The sequence below is a fragment of the Cervus elaphus genome, chromosome 12 (assembly GCF_910594005.1).
Source record: "Cervus elaphus chromosome 12, mCerEla1.1, whole genome shotgun sequence".
Taxonomy (NCBI): Eukaryota; Metazoa; Chordata; class Mammalia; order Artiodactyla; family Cervidae; genus Cervus; species Cervus elaphus.
Genome location: NC_057826.1, coordinates 35,114,871 through 35,122,958, shown reverse-complemented (window position 1 = coordinate 35,122,958; position 8,088 = coordinate 35,114,871). Strand labels below are relative to the sequence as shown.

The 8,088-nt window shown below is 39.2% G+C and overlaps 1 long non-coding RNA gene across 2 annotated transcripts; it reads left to right on the top strand.

Moving 5' to 3' along the window:
• Window positions 1-205: 205 nt before the first annotated feature.
• On the top strand, window positions 206-7,852 carry LOC122705125. Of its 2 annotated transcripts, XR_006344041.1 has the most exons (5): window positions 208-342; window positions 1,604-1,802; window positions 2,421-2,526; window positions 3,699-3,773; window positions 7,658-7,852. It is a non-coding gene; the product is annotated as an uncharacterized LOC122705125 (long non-coding RNA). The 2 variants fall into 2 exon arrangements; XR_006344040.1 differs by lacking the exon at window positions 1,604-1,802 and having other exon boundaries at window positions 206-342.
• The last annotated feature ends 236 nt before the right edge of the window (window positions 7,853-8,088 follow it).

Genomic DNA, 8,088 nt, shown 5'->3' with positions numbered 1-8,088 from the left:
CCTGTGTTATTTTTACCCATGTGATGACCGGAGAGCTTTCTTTGTCACAATGTTTCAGAGCAAATAAAACTAATTTACCAGAATATGAAACAAGCCAGAAAGGAACTGTACCTGATGGTCACAGACGTGGAGATCCCTTAACTGGCCAGAGTTTCCAGGCCCCATGGTTGGCGCTGGAATCCCGTCTGGGAAACAGAAGGAGCTCCTGCTCTGAAGGATTTGCACGTGGGTCTGCCTGTTAATGGGGATGTGCTGGTGTAATGAGCTTTTAATTAGGTCAGCTCCATGCTTGACCACACAGAACTGTTGGGCCACGTCTGAGGAGCCTACTCACGGGTACGGGTAAGAGTCCCGGAACCCCTCCCAGCATGCCTTGCACGGCCTCGCTATCCCAGCATGCCCTGGCGCCCTCACCATTCCGGCGTGCCCTGGGGCCCTTACTCAATTATTACTTGGTTTATATCCTCTTACCTACAGCCTTCTCTTATTCTCTCCCTCTCTCTCCTGTACTACTTCCCAAAATACCTTTCCCTTGGTCAAAATATTATATTTGAGGCAGGTGTGCATTTAAAGAAAAAGAAACTTCTAGACATCCAGCCAGTAAAATTAATTTAACAAACACACATGGGGAGGTTTGATTTGATATATATATTGCTCAAAAATATTTTTTTTTTCTCAAATGATCCATATTCCCATTCTTCACTCTCCACCCCTGTTCTGACTTCTACTTATCCAGGAAGTATTATGAAGATATATAAGTTAATGGAAGGAAGAAGATGAAATCTTTCTTCCCTTTTGCCATTAAATAAATTGGAACTGCTTTAAAGTGTTCTCTTTGAAATCCTGTCCACTGAAGACCCGGAGGAATCATCAGAAGTTAGGAAACCCAGTTTCTATTTTGAGTCCTTCTTGTTGAGAAAGGGAAGGACTTAGGATCCAGCTTTGAGCTAATGTTACATGCCGGAAAGGGTCTTAGGCAATGAAGGTGCTTATCTGTTGCTCCCACATTAGGGCCTCAGTCATAACAGTCTTCATTTATTTTGCTCTTTACCGAGTCTTTAAAATGAAAGTAAAACTGATTTATCACTGAAGAACATTGAACTCTGGTTGAAAGGCATTAAGTTCAGAAAAAACAAGTCCAGAGGTTTTAAACTATATTGATGGAGAACAGTCATAGTAACAGCTAATATTTACTCAGTGCTTATAAGGGACAACTGTGCTATATGCTTTAGGATTCTGTGTAATTTGTAGTATGTTTCACGTACAAGTTCACTAAATTCTTTCAGTTAATGACGGTGGCAGTTGCTAAGCTATAGGCCAAGTTATTCCTTTCATTCACGGTCTAGGGAGAGATGACACGGGCATGTTGAGTCACTCAAAACAGGCTCAAACCACCCCAAGGAGTTTGCTTGATGAAAGGTTTTCCTTTCCTTCAAAGCCACTTCCTGTGTCACATGACCTGTATCACTCCAAAGATAATAACACTTCATGCTTCCAGAACACTTTTATCCAAAGATTTCAAAGCATTTTCAAATGTTAATTAAGCCTTCACCATCCTGGAAGATAGCAATGCCAATCTTGCTGTTTAAATACTGTATTCCAGAACACAGGTTGTTCTAATCACTGAGAGGGAAATGGAGGCCTCTCTGAGCAAATCCAGTGTGTAAGCCACCACCCAAACACTGATGACACCCAGAATTGTCCTATGTCTCCTGGGAAACCACCACAGCATCTCTGTTCTAAATTGTCCACTGCTCCCACTGGTTGTTTACCTTCGAAGAACCACATCAAGAAAAAAGGGGGTAAGCAGAAAAAAAAGACTTTCTAATAGTTCCATTTTGTCTAGGGGTAAAAATGTATTTTTTTATAAGCACTCTCAACAAACAACTACGTGCCTTTGCTATATGCCTCTTCATTTATCACCATAACCAGAGCGGGGAAAATAATCAACTTTCCCAAGGCTTAGATGTGACTATTGAGACTGCAGTTTACCTATCCTTGTTTTACAGACATCATGAACCATACTGATCCATCCAGGAACAAATTTTAGGCAGTTTGTGTATCCTATTTAGTCTGAATAAAAGAAGACCACATAACAACCAAGACCCTTCTAGATTTGCCTTGCCTTTTTCCTGGCTTCATCTCCCTTCACTTTACCACACTGGCTTTCCCTCCATCTTTCCAGTAAGCCAAGCTTTTTTCTACCATGGGGTCTTTGCACAGGATTTTCCCGTTTTCTAGGGTGCTTTATTCCCTGTTCTTAATGAAACTCCTACTCTTAGTTCCCAGTTTAAAGGTTACTTCTTCAGAGAAGATTTACCTTTCTATTACTAAATTAGCTTCTATTAATATTTTATCTAGTGACAGATTGTTTTGGTAATAACTGATGAGATTTTCTTTGTTAAATGTTCTCCTTCTAGATTATAAGCTCCACAAGAACAGGGACACGGTCTGTTCGACTCACCACTGCATAACCCATGCCTGGCATTTTGGATGACCTCAAAAAAAGAGCTGTTGAATAAATCAGTGAGTGACTAAATCTTTTAACTTTGTTTGCAAATCACATTTTTCTTTTGAAGTGATATTACAGGACAAAGAGAACAAGAGAGAAATAGATATCAGAAGTTTGGTTGTAATCATTTAAGGCATTGATTTGTTTCTATCAATACTGAGAATAGCAAACAGTATTTGAACTATTTGAGTAAATAAAATTTTTACTATATTTAAGCTTCTGGAGAAAGTATTTTACCTATCCATTCTCATAACAATGTTGGTAAGTGAGAAACTATTATCCCCATTTTGTGCTCATGAGGACTAAGTAATTCTCACATGTTTCTGAGACTCCTTCCATTTTTTGTTTGTTGGCTTGTTTATTGGGCACTCACTATTTGCAGGCACTTCAGTGGCAGGGTGATGAATGAGACAGCCATGGCCCTCTTCGTGAGAGCTTCTGTCTTTGATCCTCCACAGCAATAGCACAGTGCTTTCTGGCATGTCATTGGTGCTCAGTAAATACTAAAACAGTGTGAATCAGGTTTTAAAAAAACAACAACAAAGAACTATAATTGAATCCCTTCAGAGTTTTAAAGGTCCAATAATAATGCTACAGTATGGGTGATCATTACATGATTCTGCTGGGGGACATATGGTTTACCATTCATTCTGTAAAGGTGTGGAGTGCACAAGGAGGTCACCAGTCACTCCAATATTCTAATAAAAAATATGGTGATTGTCAGTAATGAGTTTTAATTAATGGTGCCATACAGTGGCCAAAATGATCTTTCTAAAAAACAAATTAGAAAACCAGACCATGTCTCACCCATGATTTATAACCTTCTAGGGCTTCCCATTGGCCTTGGGATAGAGTCCAGTCTCTCCATCTTCTTGACACAGATGACAAGAGCTTGACTCCCTCTTTGGAATTGTGTCTCTTCTACTGACTATAATCACTACTTTGCAGACTTCGTAAAAAATAAAAATAAAAAATTTAACTCAAAAAAAAAAAATTTAACTCCTCCAACACCTCTAGGCCTTAGATAGGATGTTGCATCTTTTAGTAACTCTCTACACTCTTTGTCTTCATTGAGGGGATGGTTTATTTGTGCAGAATTTTTACTGAGCAGTGTGCCTAGGACCAATACCTATGAATAGGGACGGAAGCAGGATTGGGCAGAAGGAAAAGCTTATCTCCAATGCAGGTGCAATTGAAGCCTCAGTTGATCTTCTGAGGAACTCTGGAGCTGAGATGACCCTTCAGAGATGTCTGAATGAAGGTAAGAAGGTAGTTCTTTTACCTCAGCTGCCCCCAGAGATTGAGATAGCCTTGAGCAAGGTAGCTTCTTTCAGCAGAGAGCAATTCCTAGGGAAACACCTCAGCTGAGAATCATCAAAAAGGCAGTGCTACTGCCAGCAGGGGAAGGACTGTTTCCATCCTTAAGGAGGAGCTGGGTGACGCACCCCAACATCCATGACAGTCTGGTTAACTCTAGTCATTTTTCTGGCCTTAACCTAAATATCTCTTCCTCCAGGAAGCCTCTCCTGATTACCTAAGCCTGCTGCAAAACGCCTGTTGCTTTCCCATGGTGACATGCTTCACATTATAATTATCTGTTCTGTGTCTGTATTCCCCCAGGAAAACATAAACCACATGAAAAAGGACCTGGTGTCTATCTTATTAACATTCTGCCTACCAGTATTCAAATAATCATGAACAAATTAAAGAATGAAGAACACATTAAAGGCTCCATTTTGATTTTTTAAAAACTTTATACAAACGTCAAGAAGTCCGAAAGACTATTCACCAAAACATTTGGTTATCTCTTGGTAGCAGAATCATGTGTGGCTTTTATTTCCTTTATTATACCTTTTCATATATCTAAGTTTTTATAAGCACATGTGAGTTTTGTTTTTTTTTTAATTTTTAAGTAATAATTATTTCTTCATTTTGAAGAAAAAATAAACCTGACTCTTACTATAATATAGGGTTGGCCAAAAAGTTCATTCAGATTTACATGCCAGCACATGGAAAAGCCTAAACGAAATTTTTGGCCAACCCAATAATGACTATCATCAACAGACTCATCCCATGAAGTTCTTATTTTTTCTTTTATTGGAATTTATAGTCCATAGAGCAGTTTTACATAAATGATTTTGTTTAATCTTGACAAAAAGTCAACAGGAGAAGAAAGGCAAGTATGATATTTTGATTCCTACTGAACTATAGAATAAAACCAACCCCTTCAATCAGGAATGAGTTAATGTACCCTCACAACCTTGGAGCCCAGCTGTCTTCTTTTTCTTCAATAAGTCCATATTTGATGCAGTCTTGACAGGTCCTGGGGACAACAGTGATATAAAAAAAACGAATGGAAGCCATCTCACCCTATCGTCCCTGGGTCTTGCTGGCTACAGTCCCTATCCTCACTTTTTTCTCTCCCTGCTCCTATTCATAAAAGAGAGTATAACGTCTCTTCTGTGGCCTTATTTTCATCATTTGTTTGCACAAGCCTAATCTGCAAGGCCAGCTAGAGTTGAAAGCCCTGTTTTCCCCTCACATCTCATGTCCCCCTTCTCTCCTAGGAATGATAACACTTCACATATGGATAGCACTTTCCAGAAGGCTTCCGCATACATCACTTCACTGGGTCCTCCTAATAAACCTTTGAGGTCTGCACATCAGATAGCATTACCCCACATTAGAGATAAGGAAACCAAAACACAGGTTGCGTGACTTGCCAAAAATCACAGTTAGTTACTGATAAACAAAGGACTAGAATCTGGGGCCTTACAGGAAAAGCCCAGAACCCTCTGCGTTTTTGCTTTGATCTTATAGTCTAGCATATGACCCACTGATAGGGCCCTGCAGAATCTAAAACTTGTTACAAACTAAACTGATGAAAGCAAGATTGTGGGTTCAATTTCCAAGTGGCTAGTTGTGATGCTTGCACTGGAGTGTGCAAAGGCAGGCAACAGACCAGCAAGTAGGACCCAACTTACAAAAAAGACTTGTTAAGAATGTGTAGATGACTCAGTTCAATTCCACCACCATCATGAATTGAATACCTTAGTTACCTGTTCTTTTAAGCCTACAGAAATATATTCACAGAAATATATAATAACCTTCCTTAGAAAGAGACTACACAAATCTATGTTTCTATAATTGACATATTCTGTCATCATAGTTTTCTTGGGATAGTCTCAACTTATACTAATTGTCCTGGTGCAATTAATGACTATCCCTTTCACTCAGAAAAAAAGTCCCAGTGTGGAGGATAATTTATATGGTCATCCTATATACATATCACAGAGAACAAATGTGCAATTTCAGTAGACACTGAACATATTGATTTTCAACAGGGCAAGTCCCAAATGTTGTAAGAAGGACTACTGTTATTGAACTACACTGCTGGAAAAATTCCCAGTGTTAAATGGCCTTCAGTAAAGACACAGTAAGACACACATCCCTTTGTGTTCTGTGGGGCTCAAGTTTTAAAACGTAGTGAAATTCTGGCTAGCTGCAATCCATTTGCTAAATGATTTTGGTTTTTCTCCACCTTATTCTCTCACCTGATACTGTATCTTTTCTCATTGCTTATCATAAGTGTTCCTTTCCACATTCATTTTTAAAAATGAGAAGAAACAAATTAGAATTCATGTTTTTTTGACTTAAAATTATAATGTCTCCTACGTTTCCCAAAGGAATCCTGCCAAAGCAATGGCCTAGAACAATAGCAATTTGCCAAAAGGTAAGAGATAAGATCTTCATGGCAATTCCAATTCAAGACTTTGAGCTTATGAAAATCGTTTTCCCCATGGGTAACATGGAGAGAATACCTACTCTTGAGTTACTGAAAAACATAAGTTATTGTGACTCATGCAATTGGTAAACAATTTATTTTGATCTCCTTAGAAGTTCCAGTACTGCCTCAACAAAAGACTTGGTCCTCATTCTCAGGAAACAAAATCTTGTTCCAAAGGACAGACTCAAGATAGTACATAATTAAACACCAAGAGTATACTTCAAAAAGCAGTATGGGTTAGCCTTAGGAGAAAGCGGTATGGGTTGGAGTAGTAAGCAAGCAAGTCGGTGGTAATATTTTTTCCCAAAAGCACCCCAAACAACTCAAGAAAATTATCTGAAGGGTGTGTGGGTACATGCTCAGTTGCTTTGATTGTGTCCAACTCTTTGTGACCCTGTGGTTGTAGCCCACCAGGATCCTCTGTCCACAGGATTCTCCAGGCAAGAATATTGGAATAGGTTGCCATGCCCTCCTCCAGGGGATCTTCCCCACCCAAGGATCAAACCTGAGTCTCCTGCATTGGAGGCGGATTCTTAACAGTTGAGGCAATGGGAAAGCCCATCTGAAGGGTATAGAGCCACTTTTCCAGAGTCCCCCTGGATTCAACAGAACGTTTTCACTTTTTCAGTAAAGGCCTTAAGTGATTCAGATACTTCATGAAATAAATTAATATATATATTTGAGTAACCCAGTTCAATCATCTGAGCAGGCAAAGATGGCAAAATCTACATTCTGTTGAGATTTTTTTATTTTTTATTTTTTCACATAGCTCTGTCTTCCACTGTCATTGTAACAAGCCTAACCAGACTGCAGTTCTTTCTGAGGTATACACATGTAAAGATAGTGTCTAAAAGACATGAGTAAACACATCCGCCCAAATCCCAGTAGAAAACAGACAGGAAGAGACAGTAACCTCAGGTGCTTTGAAGCAAGAATTTAGCTATTCTGTGATAATACACCTCTCTTACAATCATGAATCTTTCTGTGTTACTGAGCACCTACAGGTTCCCTGACCAGGCCCTGTGGTGAAGATCTTTGTCCTGCAGGAATGCCTGAATTGGGAAAGCAACTGCAATAGGGCCTTTAGCCAGACACTAGATTAGACTCTTTATACAAATTCAGCCTTAAATTAACTTTCCAGTTACCCCATTTTACAGATGAGGGAACAAATGCTCAGAGAAAATATTATGCCCAAGGGTACAAAGCGGTAAACTAGAATTAAATCAGGGTTTTCATGGTTTCAAAGCCTCTGCTCTTTTTACCATCCCAGGCTTGCTTTGTTCTCATTTTCATTGCAAGCCCTGTTATTTGGCACTGCTGAAGAGAACGATTTGATATCTGGATGTTTTTCCCACCAGGATCCTCCCAGAAGAAGATGTCCTAACTTCAGTGCAACAAAAACCTGAGCGATAACATCAGATTTTGCCAGAATGGAGTTACATCCTGGCTGTCATACAGAAACCCAGGCCTCCGACAGTGAGCACACTATTATGCCACATTCTTTCAACAACTCCAGGAGAATGGAGGAAAACAATGACATGGGTAATTTAAAATAATAGAGGATTTTTTTTTTAAAATCCTTGTGTCTGAGCTTTGAATTAATTATATGATTATTGTTTTATTTACTTGAGTTCCTAACCACATTTTTCAAATGTTAAATTACAATTGTTCCACAGTTTCTGAAACAATGTTAGCTAAGTACTAGAGCAAGTCAGCCAAGAAAATACCAGACAGCAGAGAAACTAAATTCAGGGCCCAGCTTCTATGAGGCCAAAGTGCTGGTAGCATC